The sequence below is a fragment of the Anguilla rostrata genome, chromosome 9 (assembly GCF_018555375.3).
Source record: "Anguilla rostrata isolate EN2019 chromosome 9, ASM1855537v3, whole genome shotgun sequence".
Taxonomy (NCBI): domain Eukaryota; kingdom Metazoa; phylum Chordata; class Actinopteri; order Anguilliformes; family Anguillidae; genus Anguilla; species Anguilla rostrata.
In genome coordinates this window covers 39,122,849-39,147,854 of record NC_057941.1, presented here as the reverse complement: position 1 = coordinate 39,147,854, position 25,006 = coordinate 39,122,849, and positions in this window count along the sequence as shown.

Genomic DNA, 25,006 nt, shown 5'->3' with positions numbered 1-25,006 from the left:
GAAATTGTATGGTAGATGACTTTTAATGACCTGGAGATGAATATTAAAAAACATTTTTTTCCCCCATCAAGTTAGCAAAGCTATCTGTATCCGATTATAAAGCCTGATGTTATGTTGATCATGTGAGGGAGTGATACTGTGGATATTTGCACTGTAATATCAATTATTAGCTGGGCAAGCTTGGCACAGTAACCTATTCTCTGTGGTAACTTTATATTTATATATTTATATTGATATGAATGCATTGGCATTACCATAGTCTGTCAAGTTAACAACTAACGTTAGCTACACACTCACGTATACTGTACTAGTACTACATTATTAGTAGCATTGAGTTGGCAAAGCTATATCCAGACTATGATATGTAACGTTATGTCGATTATATGAAGTTATTCAAACCTGTTGAATGTTAGTCAAGTTCAAGTACTGTTTGAAGGTGAATGTTGCCACCAGACGTTTGTGTAGTTGGAATATCTCCCTTATAGAGAATCTCTTCAGACTTACTGATTAAAGGTTTTAGCTATTCGAAGTTGAAAAAAGAGGTCTTTTTTGGTAAAATGTTTTCCTTGATACGTAAACTTTCCTTCACCATCAAGATTTCAGTAAAATGTGATCTCTAAATCTGCTGTGACATGCAGCTCAAGCTTCTTAAAAGGTGATCCAACTGCATTGGTGTATTATTGGACTGTTCACAAAAGCACAACATTTTTCACTCAAAGTGCCCCAGATCAATGCATTTTAACTGTTAAGATTGACCAAATTTTCTCCTGATGACGGGGGTGCCCCCTGAACTCCCAAGAGGGTTTGGAACCTTCTGCTACAGTTTCTCAAAATCCTGTTGGAAACTCAGGATTATATCATTACTCTTCTTACGCAACTATGTCCATGTAAACCTAGGTCCCTGGGCCCTGTTCTATGTACATCGCTTAAACAATCCAGGAAAATTTGATGTGTATCTTATCAAAACATCTAATGAATTACATTTGAGTTTACTCCATTTCACGAACAACAATTTGATTGGTTAATCTAGGATTGAATCATGGTGAATAACTGCATGCATCCGCTCTGCTGTGAAGGGGAGATGAATTGCATGCCAAAAACAGCATCACACTCCTTATATATGTAACCGGCAGTACTTATGACCCAGGAGTAGCTGTTAGCAGGTAGGGCATACCCATGGTGTCTTCGTACTGAACAACACCAGTCTGATGCCCAGTCCACACTGTGGTATGTTTGAAATGCTGTGTTGCATTGAATTGTTAAATTATAGATTCCTTGACGTTAGAAGCTCCTCAAATTATTTGTGCTGCCACAGTCCTTAATTGGCCCAATTGAATCCGAATGTGTGTATCATTACCACGCAACATTTATCTTCCAGACGAAGTAATACCTATGCTTTGCCTATGATACTTAACCAGCATATTTGGGTGCTTAATAGAACTGTCGTCGCCGTGTGCGAAGCTTCTTTTGCTTCTCTTGTGTGTGCAGACGTTAACTTTAATTAGCCCAGTTTCATTTGAATGTATATGTATCACTACCATACAACTTTTAGCTTTTATACACTCACTTATTAGTACATCAGCTTTATCTGTGGTACATAACCAGCATATTTGTGTGCTTAACAGAACTATTGTCTCATGTGCAAAGTTCTGTATATTGTTCGTGAAGACGCTACCCTTAAATTGGCTCAGTTCAATCCAAATATGCACATGCTTTGCGTGTTTTGGAGACAAGTGTTCATTCCATTTATTCACCCCAGCTACATTCTAAGAGTGAGTCTAATGCTTATGGTTAAATCGACAGTGGTGAATTTTTCTTGTTGACATTGTACTAATTTAATTGCTCTCATTTAATAGCGTGCTCTTAGCCAGGTCCTGGTTATATTGTTACATATACTGTCCCGTCATGTAACATTGGCCTTCGTGCCAGGTAATGATTTTTGCTCTCTTTTTAAAAGGAATTCAAAATGAAGTCTTTCATACTTTTCTATACATCAGCTTCCATCTGTTTCATTCACTTGAAAATTGCTTGTGCAGAGCCTTCCCATTAAAGTTTTCAACAGTGTCCTCCTGCCCCTTAAAGAGGCATAGGCAAGTAGATTAATTGTGGGGCTAGCTAACGCCTCCTGGTGGCCACATATAGACACAACAGTGAGGTAGCTGTGCTTTTCCAGATCAAGTAGCACAAAATTAACAAAGGCAATATTGTTCACACTCATAATGTAACCTATATAGTTTTTATTTTGTTGTAGATCACAATAACAGCACTGGAGGTTTTTTCGCCTCTAATGAAAACCTGTTCCCGTCTTTCCTACACCAGGTTTGTTGTCACATGTTGAAGCTCCAAATAAAACTTTCTGCTTGCACATGGTACCATGTGGTAATATTCTGTTAATTCCACAAATTTGTCCTGCAGAAACTTAAATCTGCCCTTACTTATATCATTGGCTCCAGCATGGACCATGAGCACTGGATCCCTCCCTGCTCTGGCTAGGAACTTGCCTGCATGCTCCTGGAGATCTCCTACCTAGGCATCAGGCAGGGAATACACCTTGTTGTGGAAACAGGCTAATAATTCAGTCCCCCACTAATTCCCTTTTCCTGGAAGATGTGGCTGTCCTGGTGTACAGGGCTCACCAGTCAATATTCAATAAACTACTGAAAATGACTTAGCAGCATCTGCACATCTTTATCCTCATTGAGAATGCTAGAATCTATGAATTTGAAAATTGACAGCGCTTGACTTCTGTCTGAGATTCTGGAAACAGTAATCTGTATAATCTGGCTACAAACAGATTCCTTCCATGCTGTCAGGGACATGCACACTATTTTTATAAACAAATTCCACCCTTTTTTGTTTTAGAATGGGCTCGTTTGGTAATAAGTGGTAGAACGGAGAATTTCATTCTAAAACTGTTCAGTTTGCCATGTTCAACACATCAACTATCACAACAATGTCACTAACTAGTCAGCTTTCTGTGCGCTAAGGTTTCAGTTTATCACATCGCAGTCCAGTAATTTTCATATTTTTACATTGTGGACCATGATAGGTTCAACATTATTTTGCTTGTATATGCATGTTTCCAACTCAGATTTCAGGAAGGTACACAGATGCTCTCTATCTACAGGGGACAAATGTGAAAAAGGCACTCTCTTGTAAAAGAGGTGAAGTTCTGCACAAAAATCAATCTATGTAGTCCCTCTCCGAACCTCCGAACCTCCCCCTCACTATCCATCTTCCGCCGTGGCCTGAAGACTCATCTCTTCAGACTATACCTAGACCGTGGTGGTATAACCACCACCACGCTGTATAAATATAAAAAAAAACAAAAAAAACTTTTTTCCTGTCACTTGTTACATGTTGCCCCATCCCTGCACTTCTTGGTAAATTGTATTTGTCCTAATACTGTAGCTTATTCCTCGTGCCTAGTTGGCTTTGCAGTTGTTAGACCAGGATAGTGTTCATTGTTCTCGGCTAGAAATAGCCGTACAAAATAAGTAATTGTACCTTACTGAACCCGTGTTCAGCAGTTGTCTACGATCATGAAAATGCACTTTTGTACGTCGCTTTGGATAAAAGCGTCTGCCAAATGAATGTAATGTAATGTAATGTAATGTAGTGAAAGTCATGCCTCCAAGAGGAGTTAACCATAAAAAAATCAGGTTTTTGAGTGGAGGGGGTCTTTAACATTAGCAACTTAATAATGGAGGCAAACTACAGTGCCCTGAAAAAGTATTTGCCCCATTAGTATAAGTAATAAGTATATAACTGATAAGTAATAATGAGAGAATCCAAATGAAATATGAAGTCTCATGAATCAAACCACGATTGTCTTATTTTTCAGTGGTATGGGCCTATATAGTTTTTCTTGTCTGAATTGTTAAATTTACTTCATAAAACGCAGATTTTAAAAACCCCACAAAATTGCATTAATGCTAATTGAATGTCCACACGTGGTTGTGTTGACACACAGCAGAGGTGAACGTGAGTAGATAAACATTGTGTAAATCATCCAATAGTGTAGGACAGAACCCTGAGTTTCTATTCACAAAATCTCTATTTATGTTACCCATCCCACTGTTACATTGCAAATATATTTCAGTCTCATCTGATGAGCCATTGAATGATAAAAGCTTTAATCCTAAACAAATTATAATTGAGTACCACCCAAAAACGAGTATGACAAATATTTAAAAAATGGAATGTTCTGTATATGAGTAAATGGCATGCAGTTACAGTAACTTCCTACCTGGAGAATGTGCAATGAATGTTGTGTCAATAATGATATAAGAGTATTGCCAATGAGTCAGCCACATTTGGGACATGTCATGCATCTAAATCAGTCTGCTGCCATTAACCTACAGTGAGTACCACAATTCATTGGACAGTGACGCATTTTTGTTATTTTGGTTCTGTACTCTAGCACTTTGAGTTTGAAAGGATACAATGACAACGGGGTTGAAGCGCAGACTGTCAGCTTTAATTTGATAGTATTTTCATCCATATCGGATGAACCGTTTACAAATGACAGCACCTTTTGTACATGGTCCCCTCATTTTAAGGTACTACAAGTATTTGTTGAATTGGCTTCACAGATGTGTTTCGTTAGGCAGGTGTATTAATTTGTGTTGTTAGTGAATGCAGAAGAGAGCTGCTGATGTCTAGTCTTGTTCTAGACTTTGCATTTGCCATTGGAGATTGTTGTTGGGGTGACAACATGAGGAAGACAGCAGTGTCGATGCAAATTAAGCTGGCCGTCCTAAGGCTCAGAAATGAAAATCAATCAATCAGGAACATTGCAAAAACCCTGGGCATACCCAAGTCAACTGTTTGGTTCATCATTAACAAGAAAAAAACAACTGGTTAACTCAATTATGTCAAAAGACCTGGTAGACTGTGGGAAAGAAATGTATTCAAGAGCACCAGCCCAATGTATGTGGGGAAGAAATGTATTTAAGAGCACCAGCCACCATTATTATTGGATTATACGACTAACAAAGGAAGTGCGTGTAGAGCTAACAAAGGCCGGACCCTGGCCAAAATATTAATGATTTGTAGAAGTGAGCACTACTTACAAAACACATGCAGTAAAAACCTATACGTAATGTAAACACAGCTTCTGTTATGCAAAACTAGGCCTTTCACAAAAATGTGTAGCAAAGATAAAATCCAGCAGGAAGTTGGGGAGCTGAATACATGTTTTGCAACAGAAAGGGGAGGGAGATTTAGATGGGAGAAGGGAGTACCTATTTCTTAAAATAAAGAAAGGAGGGGGCTCGGAAATAATGGTGTCTGGGAGCTGGGAGATAATGGTGTCAAGAATAGAGCCTAAGAAACAAAGCGAACAAGTGGGAAGTACCAAGTTTAAGCTCCACAACAGGAGGGGCTAGCAAAAGTGGATAAAAAGAAGTGTTTAGCCCCCAGGGATTTTAGAGTGTTTGAGGAATGATTGGATGTATTTTCTTTGCTTTGTGAATGACTGTTGTTTGTATTGAACTACGCAGATCAGCCCGGGTTCTTATATGTAATCTTTGATTCACTTTCAATAAATCGAGTTACATCAGACGCTGTGAACTATGCATACTTTGAAGAAGTATTCAACAGTGTGGAAGAGAGCGACCCCGGCGTTTCTGGCCCAGGCTGGGGCCTGTTTTGTCACCCCACAAGACCGAGGAAGACCACTGTAGTGGATGACCGGAGAATACGGTGGAGAAATATGGTGAAGAAAACCCCCCAGACAACAGCCCAACTCTTCTGGATGCAGGTGTAGATGTGTCAACGTCTACCATACGTAGAAGACTACACCAGCAGGACTACAGAGGGTACACTACAACATGTAAACCACTGATAAGCCTGAAGAACAGAAAGGCGAGATTACAGTTTGCTAAAAAGCACCTAAAAGAGCCCCAAGAGTTCTGGAACAAAGTCTTGTGGACATATAAGACAAAGAGTACCAGAGTGATGGAAAGTGTGGAGAAAAAAAGGAAATGCCCATGATCCAAAGCATACCACCTCATCTGTGAAACATGCTGGAGGGGGTGTTATGGCTTGGGCAGAGAGACTCAGCGCGAGAGGCTCAACTAACCCGGATATCCGTAGTCCAGTTTTAGACAGTAATGTAGACAGAGGATCTGTCAATTTTTCCTCATTGCATTAGAGAGAACCGGATGGAGCCCATATTATTAGTATTTGCTTATAACCAAATAGGGATTGAATGTTCAAAACATGAATTCTATTAACTAGATTACGTTTGGAAAGCAATACGGTGAAAACAAACATTCTAGTCACACTCTGTTTTCACAAAAAGGCAAGTTTGTTGTTTGGACTACATATCCAATCAGGAGTACTGCATCCGGCTTCTATGTTTGGTTTCATATGAATCAGTTGTACCAGAGAGACTCAGACCTGGTTGTAGCTACATATTCATGATTTCAAGGTTTCCGTAGCTAGAGATAGTTTTGTCCAAAACTAGATAATCGTGAATGTTAGCTATGCTAACTTTGCTACTCGAGCTTTCATATTGTATGTGAAACTAGCTGTCCTAATATTAATGTAACATTATACCAGCGACGTTTAGTGTACAGTATCATTATCATGACTACTCTCTTGTTACTACTATAAGCTAGCTCACAGCTGTGTTATTACGGCAAATGAGTGAGCTATAGCTATAGCTTATATCATACAGCAGTCTTTTCAGAATTTGTTTTCAGTAGTTATTCAGGGGAAGGGTGGACACCGCTTCAACCCCAGCAGCTGGGAGTTCGCCGCTGCCTTGAAGAGTGTCATTGGCCAGCATCACACACAATCTTCTGGGCAGCTACTGCTTGCCTGACATGGAGAAATCCCTCCTAGATGCCAGAGCAGTGTCAGATAAACTACTGGGCTCAATCCAGAATGAGAGCCAGCAGCCAACCATCTCTCAGGTATCTAAAAGATGATTTAGAAATAACTGAAATAAATACAAATGACTAATTACCATACGTATTTAACTGTTGTTGCGAAGCTGGTCAATGCTCTTCAACATCTAAAAAATATATATACTTTCAAGCTTTAACATCTGAATATGTAATAAAACCAGAGTCCCGTTGAAGGAGAGTTGTTCCACTCCGCCGACACCTTCCCCTCTAAAGGTATCAGTGCCTGATGCTTAGCTCACTCCTGACTATAAGCTTTACTAAAGAGGTATGTTTTTAACCTAGACTTTTAAGACTGTCTGATGTCCAAACATTGATAGGCAGGCGTTTCCATAGTAGGGGCGCTCTATACTGTTTGGTAGTTGATAACTTTGTGGATCAAAAGGTACACTGTGGCCATCGTTGTTCTGCTTCCTCTCACTTTAAATTTTGTTTTGGTGGCCGGAGGCAAAAATTAAGACAATTTTAATATTTAATACATACCTTTCTAATTTGTCTATTGCTCTGTGGACAATGCAGGTGGACATACAGGAGTATCTGGATGCGCAGGGTGACTGCGTGAGGGAGGAGGTGCTGTCCTACCTGTCCGGGTGGGTTGCCTGTGAGGTTAAAAAAGACGCTGTGCTGGGAAACTGCCAAGGCTGTGAGAGTCTGCTAGTGAACTGGAATAACAAGGAGCACAGCTACACTGTGTGTGAAGAGGGCACCAGCAACACATTTACAAAGAAAAACAAGTACACCAGCGCCGCCGGCTTGATGGAGCTGAAGTGTTGAGGCGCACAGTTGTGTGCATGGACCACATAATTCAGAGGGATCTGCCATCCCTATGGCAAAAACAAGGCCTGGTGAAAACATAAAAGGACAGGTTTAAAGCATCAAATACCTTTGATGAAATGTTGCACCACCACCCCGAGCATGCGTTCAGCATAATGGAGATTATGGTACAGAAATACTCTATATGCATGGTCAGTGCCAAGATAAGGAGGGTAAATAGGAAGGTGCATGAACCCTGGCCAACCTCATCAAGAAAATTAAAATGCTTTACAGGTTGAGGAAGGGAGGGAGGGAGAGAGAGAAAGAGAGAGACATTCTTACTAGGGATATTTTAGGGATATGTATTTTTATGTATTGTATTTTATACCTTTATTTTATATATTTATTTATTTTATGCATCTTATTTTTACTTTCCATTTTCTTCGCTGATTAATTGCACAGCACTTTGGTTAACTTTTGTTGTTTTTAAATGTGCTTTATAAATAAACTTGACTTGGGCTCAATTTTGATTATTGTTTTATTGGACTAATTCTTATTGGTTAAACGGGAAAAAAAAACAACGTATGATCATTACATTTGGTGCCCACATACAAAGTTAGCGATGTTTTGAACATGCTGTCCTGTCACAATGGCGGTCATTCGTTCAATCCATCCTTGCAATGCGCTGTTAACTTTTGCATTTCATTTTTAGTATAACTTCGTTTTTTCATTTGTCATTTGGCTTGTCGGCAAACGTTAGCTAAAGCAAAGACTCTGGCTAAAGTACATAACATTAGCTAACTGATAACAAAATGTTTGTAAGTTAGCTAACGTTAGTGGTAGCTAACATTATTATTTTAAGGTATGGATTTCTCACACTCATCGATGCCTGTCTATTGTTTCACATCCTGTCAGTTTTGTTAGTAGCAGTGCCATGGCTACTGGCAGATGTCAAGGTTGACCGAGGACGAGTTCTTTTGAATATTCACATATTTACATTTTCAAGGGCAAAAAATAAGCTACGTCTGCGCATGTCACTACATTGGACTACAATCAGACTCGTCATAAGCAGTGTCACATGGTCCGGGTCTCTAAAAACTGGACTCCGACCGTTTCTACAGAGTCCACCATCTTTGTGTATAAATACCTTTGGCTTGGGCCTGTATGGCTGCCAGTGGAATGGGCTCACTTGTCTTCATTGACAAGTACTGTAAAAAGATCATTGATACAATAGTGTTATTTTGTCAAACATTTTTTGTTGATTCCAGCAACCACTTTACTTGATAATATTTTCAAAACAAATAAAATGCATGCTGAAACATGACAAATTTTATGATAAAGCATCAATTTGAGACTGAACTGCCCCCCTTGGTTTGCAGAATGTACCTTACATTACACATGGCCTAAGTAATGCACACGGCAACTGTAATATGATAACATTCATTGCTCCTGTAACTAAACTATGAGTTGAAAACAAAAATTAATGTTATAGTTTTATTACTATGCCAAATACAGAGATTCTAAGCATCACCATTGTCGCACAGATCATCCATTTAACAAGCACGCCCTCCCTGCAGTCTCATCTGCAACTACACCCTCACCCATGACACACTGGACAATAGTGTCTATCTGGCCATTCATAAAAATATTCTTTCACCTCTAAAAATTTGTATTCCGTCATAGCAACAAGATAAATCCAACAATAGCTCTACAATATGCCAATACAGAAGTGAAAACACTGCTCACTAACAAAATGAATGAAAGAAACAAAATAAAAAAGACAAAGCTTTCTAAAAATTATACCATGTCATTATACTGTCAGTATCTATGACTAAATATGGAATAAACATACTATCCTACCCTTGGTTTTAGAGATATCCCTTTCAAGACAGAGGGGTCATATATTGTCTTGGACAATCCATTTGTGAAATACAGTATACACTCATTTGTGATGCCTGGGTTATACCTTCCAAAATAGCTGTGCGTAATACAACACATGCTGTTTACGGTGTTATCGCCATTATAGGTACATTCTGGCTTGATTGACAATTAATTACTTTATCCTGTAGGTGACAGTATAAGCTTTATATCAATGTATAACTTGTGTAATTTTACTATTGGAATAGCGTTTTATATCCCAGCGTAACGGAAAGTTGGTCTCATCATCACCACCTACCTCATTCACTAGTAGCAGTAAAGATACTGCACCCGGCGAAACATAATTATTGAATTTGGTCATTTTTTGTATTTATTGTTATTCTTGGGAACTTCTGAGCATGGCTAAGGTATATGTTTGCTGATAGACCTAGCTGATATTGTTTTCTGGAGTAAGTCAGCGGAGTCGAATGACCACATTGATTCTCTGGAGGTGGAGAATTCCTTTGAGCACATAAGATTTCATCCTCGATATGCAAGTATTACTGCTCAAAATATTCTGGTTTATAGTTCACAGTGGTTTAGGGTTTAATTTGGCACTGCCACCATGAGAGATCTTCCCGGCAGATGTAAATTTGCAAATATTTGCATATATAGTAACTACTTTTGTTCGGAAATCCACCACCAGGTGGCATATATGAGCACTCAAAACCATTTCTGGCAGTTAACACTTCAACTGTGGGACTCATTAGCAAACTAGAACAGTAGCTTGCATCAAATGACCACTGCTCTTACTTTAACGGGATAGGAGGAAAATACATTTTAGTGACAAGCTGTAAATAGGAACATGATTGTTACCCGTAACATTTTTGTGTGTATCTGAGTGAAACGTACATCTATAAATGGTTATTCGACAAACTTCATGGTCACACTGTAAAAATTAATAATAGCCTAGTCAAATAGTTTAGAGCACAGTCTAACGTCATCTATGTTAGTTTCACTTAGAATATAGAGGAGAGTTGGTATATATGGAGGACTAAATGTGCCAAAATGAAATAAATAATTAATTCAATGTAGCCAGGCAGACAGTTTAATTCCTACTAGTTCGTATAGACTACCCTAATATAGCACTATCCCTTTAAGAGTCTGCTGATGTCATGCGTGCGCAATGCATTATTTGTACAGCGCAATCATGCAGTGTAGCTGAACTCCCACCGCAAGCGTAACGGCCGCGAGCGCATGACGCGCATATTATGCGCGTAAATGAAGTGTAGTTGGAGTGCTGTTATTACAACGGCAGCAGGCGATGTCCTCTACAACAGCTGCGAACCGGGTGCGGAACTTGTGCTACACAAGTGAACTGCAGCGTAGCTTTTTGCTTCTGCTCTATTTTTCGGCTTGCCGCGCGTTATGATGACCTGTTTATACACAGAAATATGCTCTAAAATGCTAGGTATACATGCTCTGATTTATATTTCATCCTTATATTACTGGCGGTGTATCCCTAGTTCCCTCTTGCAGTAGTGGAGAACAAGATAAGGCCAGATAAACACCAGACATTTTATAAGCAGCTACAAAAATACAAGCCTTTTCGTTTTTGTATTGTCCTTGCAGAAAAAAAATTTAAACTGGAACCTGGGAAAAAGGCAAACTTAGTTTCGCTATCTTATTTTGCGGAGGGGGTGGGGTAAATTCGAAAATACACCACAGAAAGACGTAGCCTATTGAATGATGTAGAAGTGAATGCACTGAGCAGCGGTTTGTTAGCTCGAAGTTTTAACCAACCATTGCTCAGCCTATTTGACTTCTCCGATGTCTTCGTCTACGCCGTGCTTTCAAAAAGGGCTTGTTAATAAAAATAAGATAATCCACTTCAGCACAAACTTTCTCATGTATTTACACGATATAACTAAATATTACCAAATTAACAAACTGAAAAAGGTCTCTCACCAAGTATTCACTTTATCCATAATCAACAGTCGTGAACAAATGTGAAATACAAATGTGAAAATGTTGAATATTCCTGTTTTTGCCACGAATGTTGCACACGCAACCTGTTTCGCATTTTACTGGACTTTGACTGGTCTGTATCATTTTTCTGTGTCATTGTCTGTAGTGGTAGGCTAATTCATAGGCATATTTATGAGAAAAATAATTGCTGGGCTATAGGCTGCTGCTATTGTGGCCAAAACATTTTTTTTCCTGTACAATCGCCTAGGCTTGTTTGATACATGAAAAACACAGCATATGCCCCAAAATTAAAAGAGCATGCCAAATTGTTACGAGATGTAGGCTACTGAGGTGAACAGAGAAACAAAAGGTAGGGACCAGGATAAACAAGGAAGAGTTATTTAATAAACTATAGTAATAAGCATGATTACAACGAGTAACAAGAAGCACAAGAGACCACAGCCAGCAAATGTAAGGCACTGAATATGAAAGATTAGACAAGACATAAGTCATTTGCATGGGTTATGACACATAGCTAAAATGTAGTTCTTATTTGAAAATTAAACAGTATAGGTAGGCTTGTTTGATAAGAAGAAAAAATAACATAATATTCCAAACTTCAACAAATAATAACCTACATTTGGGGCTGATAATTCAATGTTTGTTGTCGGGGGGGGGGGGGGGTATGGGATTTGAACATTCAATAGGGGGGCATTGTTCTACAAAAGGTTGAGAACCCCTGGTCTATAGGGTAGGGTACAGTGTTCCGAGTGCACATCAAAATGTAGGTGGATAACCAGGATACTAAGGGTGTTTTCACACCTGCGCTTTTTAGTCCGGTTAAATCGGACTCTGGTTCATTTTCCCCCTTGGTGCGATTTGTTTGGGCAAGTATGAACACAGTAATCGCACTCAGATGCGGACCAAAACAACCGCACCGAGATGCTTGAGAGGAGGTGGTCTCGGTCTGGTCCCGAACAAACTCTGGAGCAGTTCGTTTGTGGTGGGAACATGATCCGACCTTGATCCGACCCAACTACCAGGTGTACCCCGCAAGTTTGAGCTAAACGGCTCCTGTAGCCATTTTTATTATATTTTATTCCATTAGCTCCCTTGTTCTGCTCAGTTGTCTGAAGGCAGCACGTCTTCTTTGCAAAGTGTGGAGCAGTATAGTATTTTCAAGACGTTTCCTCGAAGTGCATTCAGCATTCTGCTGGTATAGTTTTGCCTGGTATATTGCCCAGATAATTACCACGGTTATGAGCAGATGCCAAATCTGCTGTTGCTCCATGTTAAATTGCATAGCAATGTTTATCTCACAGAAATATGCAGTAGTCCAGAACACAGGACCTTCTTCCTGTATTTACTTTCTTGCTCCCGCCCCAGACACATCTGACCAATAAGTGGAGTCAGCGTTCTCACGTGGTTTGTAGTGATGCATTTTGCTTGGATGTTTCTCTGTGTGAAAAGAAACCGAACCAAGGGGAAAAAGCTCCAACTTTATGAACTCATCAACTGATTCGGACCAGAGCAAACGAACTATAGGTGTGAAAACGCCTTGAGTGTGAAAAGGGTTTTCACTGTGGCTGGATTCCTGGTATCTCGGGAAGTGCACAGAAGTACTGGAGAGAAGACATTGTGACTTCAAAGTGTGTTTTGTAATACCAATCCTGTTCTAAGCTCTCAAAACTACAATTAATGCTGTTCTCGACTGAGAACAATCAGAATAAAGACCCCAAAAAGTTTAATTTGTGTCCTGTGGTCTATGTAATACACTGAACAAAAATATAAATGCAGCACTTTTATTTTTGCAGCCATTTTTAATGCGTTTAAATAATACCTCAAAGATTTGTTCTATGTGCACAAAGATATTATTTCTCTCAAATTTTGCCCACAAATTTGTTTATATCACTGTTAGCTAGCATTTCTCCTTTGTCAAGATAATACATCTCCTGCACAGGTGTGGCATATCAAGATGTTGATGAAAAGCCATGATCACTACACAGGTGTTCCTTATGATGGGGTCAATAAAAAGCCACCCCAAAATGTTGAGTTTTTTGTTGTTCAACACCATGTCACAGATGCCTCAAGAGTTAAGAGATCAGGAATGTCCTGTAGAGCTGTTGCCAGAGTAATGGATGTTCATTCTCCGCCATAAGGCGTCTCGAGCGTCGTTTCAGAGATTTGGGAAGTTCGTTCAACAGGCCTCACAACCGCAGACCACATGTAACCATGCCAGCCCAGGACTGCCACATCCAACTTCTTCACCTGCGGGATCGTCTGAGGCCAGCCACACGGACAGCTGATGAAACCGTTGGTTTACACAACCGTAGAATTTCTGCACAAACTGTCATAAATCGCCTCAGGGAAGCTCATCTGTGTGTCGATGTCCTCACCGGAGTCTTGATTTGTCTGCAGTTCGGCGTAACATTTGACGTGAGTGGGCAAGAGCTCACCTTCAATGGCCACTGGCACGCTGGAGAACGGTCCTCTTCACTGAAGAATCACGGTTTCAGCTGTACAGGGCAGATGGCAGGCAGTGTGTATGGCGTCGGGTGGGTGAGCAGTTTCCTGATGTCAACGTTGTGAACAGAGTGACCCGTGGTGGTGGGGTGTTGGTATGGGCAGAGAACTAAAGTGCAATTTATCCATGGAAATTTGAATGCACAGAGACATCGTGATGAGATCCTGAGGCCCATTGCTGTGCCATTCATCCACCACCATCACCTCCTGTTTCAGCATGACAATGCACGGCCCCATGTTGCAAGGATCTGTACACAATTCCTCGAAGCTGAAAATGTCCCAGTTCTTCCATGACCTGCATACTCACCAGACATTTCACCCATTGAGCATATTTGGGATGCTCTGGACTGGCGCATTCGACAGCGTGTTCCAGTTCTCACCAATATCCAACAACTTCGTACAGCTATTGAAGGGGAGTGGGACAATATTCCACTGGCTACAATCAACAATTTGATCAATTAAATGTGAAGAAGATGTGTTGCGTTGCATGAGGTAAATGGTGGTCACACAAGATACTGATCGGTATTCTGTTCATTTCATGGTATCTTCTTTTTTGGGGAATCTGTGACTAACAAATGCATATCTGTATCCCCAATCACATGAAATCAATAGATAAGTGCTTAATGAATCTATTTCAGTTGACTGATTTACGTTTATTACCTTTGAAATAAAAAAAATCTTCTAAATTGATGTTGCATTTATATTTTTGTTCAGTGTATATAGGTCATTGTTTGTTAAATACAGCTTTAAAAAGCAAATTGCCTGTTGATAAACTGGATTATTATTGATTTCATTGTAAAACCATGACTTTAATATCTGAAACAATAGCAGTGCCAGTGATTTTAATGGCAAATATTAATATTAAATTATATTTTTTGGCATTTTATTCCAGTTCTGGGTTAGACCCCACCCATTTCCAGTTAACACCATGCCCACTTCCAGGTTTCAATCCGAATAAAAATACAAATAATTTTGTTGGTTGAACAAATGCAAATAAAAATAGAATTTGAATCTCCCTCCACCCTTATTAAATAGGACACCCCTTAAATGCTCAAGGATTGGCCAGATTCGGCATTTGTGCGAAGGGGATAATTTCATCCATCACAGGAAGAAAGGGTGTGCTTCTTTGCCTTTTTTTAAAACCGAAAGTTGTTAGAAATAGAGCATACTCAAACTGCATTGCTAAAATAAATGAATTACGGTTACTGTGTGTTTTTTGGTACAATGGTGTCGTACATTGCAAGGTTTGAGTCTTTGTCACTCTTATTACTACATCAAGTGAATGAGTGCTGGGTATCAACACTGTTGACAGGGGCTACATCTGATTGCAACAACTGACAACAATGAGAATCTTGATCCCGATGCAGTCCCGAATCTGTATACATTACCACACTTTGTTTCTCTGCCACCTATAACAATCATTTAAAAAAAGTGCTTTCCTTGTTACCGATTAGACTGCAAAAATATTACAGTTTAATTAATGTAATATTCATTGTTTAATCTCGACAAGGGAAAGAGAAGCCTGTAGGTAAAGGGTACATGATGTGGTTTGCCTAGGCTAAGTGTCTGACTTGACTAATCTTTCCCCTTAGATCGCCTGCTCTATAGTGTGAAGAAAGGGGCGGATGTTCAAAATTTGGTTGTCAATCGGATCGGCAAACAGTACTCAAAAAAACAAAATTTTTGAAAAACAGCTTCAACAGCAGGCCTGTCATTTGAGTCAGTGGTGTAACAAACTCTTCTTGGTGGATTCACAGCATTTTGTCTTGCTTGTTTGACATCTTTTAATCTTTCTCTACTCTGTAGTCAACAGATCATCATTTGGTATGCTCTTTCTCATCCTCAAGTTGACAGCCTGCCAACCTGTTCTTATAAAGTACCCCAACAAGTAGATGCTTACAAAGTACCCCAACAAGTAGATGTTTAGCAGAAGTAAAGACAGAAGTTATTCTTTGTAACAGGGTGTCAATACTATAACTGCTTGAGAACAGATGGCATCGAACCTGCCACCTGACTTATTTTGTGCTGCAATTTGCGAAGTGCGCAGTGGAGAGAAGCTGTGTCCTGTCCTGAATTTCTCTCTCTCAGAATTTTTCACTGGGGGGTTTGCCTGTATGTGTGTGAGTATTGCTTGATAACCAATCACACCTGCTCTCAGGAACTATATGTAGACCTGATAGGCAGACAGGATAGTGAATCTCAAGTTTTTTGTTTTTTTTAGTTTTTTTTTCTGCAGGTACAGGGATTTCCGTAATTTTGCTACAAATTAGAAAAAAGAAAATTTCTGAATATCATTGCTCAATTACAGGAAGAAAAAATACTGTGTACAATGCATTATTGGTGTATTTCCAATTAGGTGAATTCAAATTCAAAGCATTGGACATCTCCGCTAAGCTGTGAATGGAAGCCAACACCAATGGAATTCAAAGGTGGTAAATTAGTTTTAGTTTGGGTAAACAAGGTCATCTGAACCCAGGCTATGTAAAACATTCAATACAAATACAACCAAACAGTAATTTTTGTAACCTGATGTAATTTAATTAGCCTACCTTCAGTGTGTAATTGTCAATATCGTACACTCCAGCTACTTCTGGTTGAAGACTTTGTTGGACAGTTTATTGCAAATTATTATTTATATTACTTGTAATCAAATGTCTTTTCATTTGGAGGACCTCCACTTATTTTTAATGCCTGAGTTGAACTGAGGGCTATTTTTCTTTGGTCTCCTTAGAAGATTATTCCATTATTTATTTCCATCTGACCCAGCATTTTTTACACTAAAACATTTTTTGTTGAGATTAATTGATTACCATGGCCTTCCTATTGCTTCTATTACAACATTAACAACTGCTACCAGGTTCTTTGAAAAGCTAGCTACATGCAGTCTGTGGTTAGTTGACTTTATAAAATGGTATGACATGATTAAAAATAGTGCAATACATTCATTTATCTGAAAGGTTTCATAATTTATCTGGCTGGGAATTAATGCATCTCCTCGAGTGTTCTGCATTGTTTTGTTTTTTTGGAGGGGATTTGAAAAACTGCAGAAGGTCAGAAAGCACCCTTTACAAAAACTGCAAACCCGGTAGGTTTTTGCTTCTCTCTAGCCCCCCTGATGCAACCTTTGACAAAGATGAATAAACTCCATTGAACACCAAGAAAATGCACCAGGATCCAGAATTAACACTGATGTTTCAGTGAAGGACGTGGGATGTATTTCACTGAGGGGCTGAGGAAAATACTTCAAAATTGTGTACTAAAAGTCCTCTAACTCGTCTTTCAAGAGCACTGAAAGAGCATATGCTGCCCACAGCATGTATAATGACTCCCTCCAAAGCCCATCAATAACTTTAATGGGCAAAAAGACATTTACGTTTCTCTTACTGGGATGAGGGATGGGGCAGTTGAGACTCAGGACAGCATTTACACACTTACATGAACTTCCTGTTTATCAGCCCCATAAAATATGCATCACAAGGTAACAGGGGTACGAGTTTCATTTATGGTTCTTATAGAAAAGTCTTTATACAATGCATCAACTATAGATGGTCTGACAATGTATATATTTAGGCATTTAACAGCTCTTTTCTAGACCAACTTACAGTTTACTTTTGTTCACTTAAAACCCATTAGCACGGCTTATGGTATTGCGGCCTATACGTTTAAAGACCTGTCGGCAACCTCAAATGCACCATTTGCCATTGTGGGCCCTTGAAAACTTCAAAGACAGGAAGTTTGTTAATTGTTTTTAAGGTAGTTGAACCTCATCTTTAGCTTAGATGTAATTATTTGTATCGTAATAAAAATCTGAATTTTAATCCGGTTTTGGATACATTCTGATAAAGGCTGTTCCAACAGTTTGCTCTGCCTATCAAAAAAAATTTGCGATTTAATCATTGATATCTTTGATAAGAATTACCAAATGAAATCAATTAAATATATTATACATGTTGGATAAGTGAGGTGTTTTAACTTGATGCACTTGTGTTCAGTATTTAGAGTGCCAGACGTCAAACGAGGGTGTTAAGTTAAAACTGCTGGGTTTGGAAAATTGAACATAATGGACACAATTCTCACCTTGCTGACAGACCTGTTCTCTGGACTGACAGTAAATTATTTCGGCTTCATATCTGGCCCACATACTGTATTTCACAACTCCCGCTCCAGGTCTGTAACAAACGTTAAACCTGGTCTATTTTTTTTTTTTTTTGCACAATGTGCCACTACCAGGGTAGAAGTTGCATCCAGATCTAGAATGTATGAGTGCCAGTGGCGCAGACTCAGTATATTGTCACTTTTGGATCCAGTCAATATCCAAAAAAACGTTTTTGACTATTCTCACATTTTGTTTTTCATCAGCAAGGAGGCACAATCTAGCATGACTGCTGTACAGCTAGGCTGATTCTTTTTTTTAAAGAAAGATCGGTTTGGTGATCGGGTGACTAAGCTGAAAAACGGCATGTGTTTTCCAGTCCTCTCTCACTATACCTTTTAATTGCGGTTTGGTATATGGCCTGTCAGGGCAATATTTGTCCCAAACGTGGGTAAAATGCCTATTTGAATCTAAACTTGTCTACTGTTCAGAACCTGTTGGACAAAGTATTTCAAATAAAGGGTTTGAGTGAAGCTTATGTCGGGAGTCAGGAGCAGCCTCGTGCTGCCTCCCGCCACCTAACAATGTTTTTTTTTTTTTCCCCCAGGAACCCACCCACCCACCACCAGGAGATCAGGACAAGGCAGGTAAGGGAAACTTATTTAATGGTTAATTCATAAAAATAAAAACAGAGCACGCCACAATCTTCCCCCCGGCTTCCTCTAGCACTCTCCCACTCTGGCCCTCCCCTTCCCTTCCACGGAGCCCCGACGCAGGTAGGAGCGACACCCCTCACACTTTCAAGCCGCTGGGGTTCCCCTCACGTGCCCACACGCCGCAGAACTGTGTACCCACTCTGGCCCCCCTGCGCCTCAGCCCCGCTCCCGGAGGGCAGAGACCTCACCCTGCCGTCTCACAGGGGGAGCCACTAACACAGGCGGGGTCTCACACTCATGCCTCACACACCACAAACATAAGAATCAAAATCAAAGAAAGGATGTAGTTGGCCCACACCTCAATGCTGTGTGGGCCACTCTACATACACAAAAAAAATAAAGAAAAAAAATCAAACCCCCAAAGGTCCACTGTCTCCCGCTGTCCACGTCAGTCTCTGGGCTGCTGGGCGGTGCCCCGGACCACTCTGCCGTCCGCTGCACGTTATTGAAATCCCACTGTTTGCCACGCAGAGTCCCTGCTGTGCCCTGCAGCTGGAGAGCGAGTCGGTGCCGGCTCCGGTCCTGGTCCGTGCTTTACAGTCTCAGAGTGGGAGACTCGCTGTTCCTCTGCCCTCGTCGGGGCTTGTCTAGAGTCTCCCCTCGCGGCGTTGGTCCTTGCCAAAGTAGCAGTGTCCTTGCCACAGGACCAGTCTGGCTCTGCACAGCGCCACTCCTCCCCGAATCCCACCACGTTTTCCCACTTGGTCCGGGCACAGCTCGCTCCTCGTGGCACCAGTGCAGCGTCCGGGACTGCCAGCCCGCCACCAACGGGACAGGAGACAGCTCAAACAAAAAAAGAGAAACAGAAATAACAATAACAAAAGGAAAGAAAACCCACCCTCAACAAAAACTTAACAAATACTAACTTAAAGCTTAAAAAAAGGAAAAATCCTCATCTGAGGAACCCAACATTCACCCCAGCGTCTCTCACATTCTCCCTCTCACCTGCCTCCTTATCCCTGTAAGCTTGTTAGGGCAAACACGAAACAGCTGCGCCACGCCCCCAACTCCCGCGACCGGCGAATCGGCTTACGCCCCGATCTGCATGTGCACCCAGACTCCAATAATCAATCCCCCAGTGAATTCGGCACAGCTGTCAGGCTACCTCCTTACTTATTTACTTATTTCCTGTCTGTACATTGACATTGACAGTTCCTGGGAAATGGCTATAGGTACTTGTATTGTCTACTGTGGGTGGAGGGAGATGCCACTATTTGTATTTGTATTTTGGTTGTTCAACCAAAAAATTATTTGTTTTTGGATTTGAAAACCTGAAATGGGAGTGGCTAAACCGGAAGTGTGTGGAGTTTAACCCAAGGCTGTATAAAATGCCAAAAATTCCAGATTTTTACCATTGTAATCACTGGCACTGCTATTGCTGCAATATTAAAGCATTAATATCATGATTTTACAATTCCATCAATAATAATGCATTTTAACAACAGGTAATTTGCTTTTTAAAGCTGTGAACAAACAATGAACTATATGTTCATAAAAAGATGGCCTTTACGGAGCAGACACGCTAGTTAGCTTAGCCTCGTGTAAATATTACATAAGGGAATAAAGTTATAAACACCTACCTAGTTAAATGGCCATGGACAGCTTTGCAATAAGAACACGTTGTTTAATACCGTCATTTGCTGAATATAAATGGAATGTAGACGTTTAAAGGGGTGGAAATGTAGGTTGACATAAAGGTTAGCTCAATTCAACCGTAATTCAACTCCGGTTTTACTTCCATATAGCCTGGCTCCTAGCCGGCCAGAAAACATTCACATTGAACCAAATCTAGCTGGTTAACCAAATGTCTAGATGATATGACATAATACAGTGTATTTTCGGTGAAAGACCGGCTTGAAATGTGATCGTTTTGTAACTGGTTAGGACATAGGCAGGCTATATCAGGGTAAAACATGAACAAACTAGTGGTAAATAGAGCCAACCTAGTGCATTTATGTGAAAACATCTGTCAACCTTTTTACATCCCTCCAGACTTTTAGGTAGCCTACCTTCTGTCTTTGGTCTTGTGTTCACTGGGAGACGAACGATACTCATCAGTAGTCACAATACTACTATGTGGAATTTGCATGTGAAATGATAGAGAAAGGATTTCAGGAATATAAATTAGTTCCCACAATAATTATACAGTTGCAAAAGCAATAAGTTTAAAAGTAAGAGGCAATTCTAAAATATTATTTTAGAAATAAGCTTGCATCACAAATTACAGATTTGCCAGAGGCAGGATTTGATCTGGAGACCCAAAGGTTCCAGAGGCAAGCGCATTACCTGCGAGCCACCAGTGAAGTAGTTACAATGGTAGCAAATGTTTTGGCTACAAATACATATCTCCATTTTGTGTGTGTATGCGATGTTTGGATTGGCTGGTGTACCTAAATATGCAATGGGGAGATATATTGTTTGTGGGCCTGGGGCATTTGTGATGATGTAATGGGCAGGAAAAAGAAGAAAAAGGAAAAAGGCTAATTCCCCTAAGTTTAGGGCTTTATTGTGTGGACGTGTGAGGTTGTTTGTGAATTCTGTCTGTTTAAAAGGTGTCAGAAGGTAAAGAAATTAATGTTTTTAAGGGCTGAGAGTCTGTGGTCATTGTGGTTATTTCTGTAGGGGACCCTGAAAAGTGCCAAACTCTTGGTGCTTTATAGGTAGATATAGGGCATGCTGCCCCAACAAGCCATAACTTGGCGGGATGGCATACCTGCCATCCCAAAATTGAACTTAACATGTTATATAGTCATAACAGGCTATATGAACAATCAACAAACAGTCAAACCAAGGCAAATGTTTTTATAAAGCAAAACAGTTACTCATCCTTACTCTGAACTGCAGAGTATGAACAGCATGAACTCCACCACCACCCCTACCTGAGGGACACTGAAGTCAATTATAAACTGAAAACTTTATAATTCAAAAAATAGTTATTCGTCTTCATTATGAACTACTGTATGCCATGAACTCCTTATGAAATAAAAACTACAGAATGTAAGGCTAAATGTTTTGTTGTTTTTTGTTTGTTAATATTTTTTCTTTGCTCATTGTTGTAGCCACACTTTACCTTTATGTTTGCATTTGCATATGCTTGGATAAATTAAATAAAACATCTTCAGCTATTATACTCTTACTCAAATTTCCCCAAGTTGTATTTTGTGAAACCAAGCTCCTGTACATGAGCAGGAAGTCGCATCAGATGTGTCCAGCATTACAGTGTCGACAACATAACTTGATGAAGATTATTGAATCATATATTGCTAAATTATTTTTTTAAAATAAAAGACACAACTCAGTTTGAGTTGCAAAACCTGCAATGGACCTCTTTTTAGCTGAGTCTGAAATAAAACTCTATGTTTGTATTTATAAATTATAGCGGTTTATTTTATTTATTTATTTTTTTTAAAAAGAAGGAATTTCTTTGGTCATAACGAATTCAGCACATTTCTCCCTCCCTTCTCTTTAGAGCCTTATTTTCTTATTCAAAGTCTCAGTTTCACAGAAAACCTGAAAATATGCCGGTGTGCATTATCTATGCATTATCTCCACCGAGTTCGAAGCCTAAGTTTTAATCATTTCCATCACTAAGACTATTGCAGTGGATGAATTTTGCAAAGTAAGTTTTGATAGCGCTTCACTGGGAAATTTGTATCAGTTATCTGATATTCAGTTGCTGAACAGCGTACTGGAGCAGACGGCGACACGTTTGCACCTGTTGTGTACTGTTGGGGAGGTTGTGTTGTGAACAAAAATGACTCAAACTGCCTGTATTTCTTGACTGAGTGGGTTTTTATTTTATTTTAAAAACACAGTTAGTTTAAGCCCAAATATTCAGGAAAGTCGTGGAAGGAGGAGGATATAGCATTCATGGTGTTGGAGTAATTTTAATTATAAAGTTCCCAAAGTGCAATGGCATTGCTCTGGCCTATCTAGTGGTGATGGAAACTCTCGCTCGCTGTCTCTATGCAGGTGTGTGTTTGTTTAATTGAGACACTTGGAGCTGACTTCTGAGCAAATTGCATTAAAGAGATAGGAAAAAAGATCCAAATACGAATAATATTGGGCATGTTCGGGAGGAGAAAACATTCGGGGAGAACGCATTATCCGAGTGTTGCCGAATATGGTATTTGTATTAGGTACCATCCCTACTGTCTACTAATATTGGTTGTGACACTGGTGACATGCCACTATCTTTTTCTAAATTGCCTAAAAATGTTTGTTTATGCAATTTGTATAATAAAGCTTATTTGACATGGTTAAATATAAATCTAAAATCACATTGGTGCTCAGCACAATAATATCACTGACTCACATATGTGTAACACCACTTTTAGGTTTTGTCTTGGCCATATTTCAGTTGGCCAACGGCATTGGCCAACCATTGCAGACACTGGCTGCAAAAATTCAGAGTCAAAGGGAAGCATGTGACCTGCAAACACCATGGATGGAAAACTCTCAAACACTTGGCAACCAACTCTCATTTTTAAGTTTAAAGGTCCAGTAAGTAGGCTTATTTTAGAACACTTTCGGTCATATTTGGTTGAATTTCCTTCGTATTTCGACAGATATCAATTAATTAAAAACTCTAAGAAAATAAATCCTCTCTCTGATTGGCACAGGCTCTAAAATCAGCTGATCCATATTTCACCACACTTGAATCTTAACAACCAATCAGGACAGCTCTGCGCAAAGACGATTCCCTGCCTGCCTGTCAAACCTGTTTCATGTTCGTAAAGCTCCCAGAGCCAGGAGGACAGGGCTGGACATAAGACCAAAGCAGCGATTCTGCAGTGATAGGGCTAATACTATACCTCCAAACAATGCAAAACACCAGTACTACCTTGTCATCTTACATTTAAAACCTTTAATACAATATTTAACACTGAGTTTGACATGAAGACATACAGATCACGAAAGCCAAAACATTTTTAGAATCAAGTGAAACCCATTAGCTTGTAGACGAAAAAGCAGCTGAGGTGATTGTGTGACTTTGAAAGCTAAGGTTAGCTTCCAAATGATGTGAAATGTGCTGTCATCTGTCATCATGTTTAAAAGCTTCAAAACTATATCTTTATTTTACTGAATTTGGCAGTAAAACATATGAAAGCCAACTAAAATAAGATATGTCCTCCAGTACTCAGATGTCAGGCAGCGCACATCCATGTGTTCGGAGTGAGGGGCTTTGGAGGGTGAGCTGAGGGGAGGGGGTGGGAATTTTGGGTGGGGTGGGGGTTATAAACCTGGCTCCCTTTGCTCTTTTCTCCAAACTCAGATTTTGCACCTTTAACTCAGGTTATGGCACAGAACTCGTGTCCAGGTGGGGGCCTGTGGTGGCATGTGCCCCTCCAGAAATTTTATTGGCTAGCTTGGGTGCCACCCCACACCCTCGGAAATGATAGGTCATTAGGTTGTCAAAGCTTGTGCCACCTACCCCCCCACCCACACCCCTTTAAAATTGGTCTGGGCTCTCCACTGAATAAACTACCAGCCAGCATGAAGAGCTCTTAATTCTATGATGAAACATCGCAATGTTTAGGATGCATGGCACACGCAGAACCTGCACATTAGGGATTATACTTGTATCTTGGCATATCATCAATCACACTCAAGAACTGACTACTTTTTGTTCATGCAGTCACATGTAGTGAATGCTTTGGTCTGGTTTCCAACCTTTCCAGCAACAGTCTGACCATAATCTCTTCATTATGAATAATAACCTAGGTGTCAAATTTAATAAATCACCCAGCTGCATCATTGTTACAGGATAAAACATTTGTGGAGGAGTTTAGAGTTAAGATGATAGCACTTTATTTGGAATGATAAATTCTATTTGCCATGTATGTACAAATGGCATGAACTCTTGCCCCTTTCCCATATTTAGCGCACCCAGGAGGGTTGTGGCCTCTCACCAAGTTTGCTTATCCTCTCGCTCGAACTTTTATCTCAACACTGGAGGCAAAAACTGTGTCCCCCATAAGAATCAAATCACCTTCACATACCATATCTGCATTTGCTGATGACATCCTCAAATACCTGACACATACTCAAAACTCTGTCCCATCTTTATTGTCATTTGAGGAGTTCAAGGAGCTGTCTAGCTATAAAATTAATTTGACAAAGTCAGCAATGATGCCGTTAAATGGGGCTGAAAATGTGATCCTAAATTGATCTCCATCTAT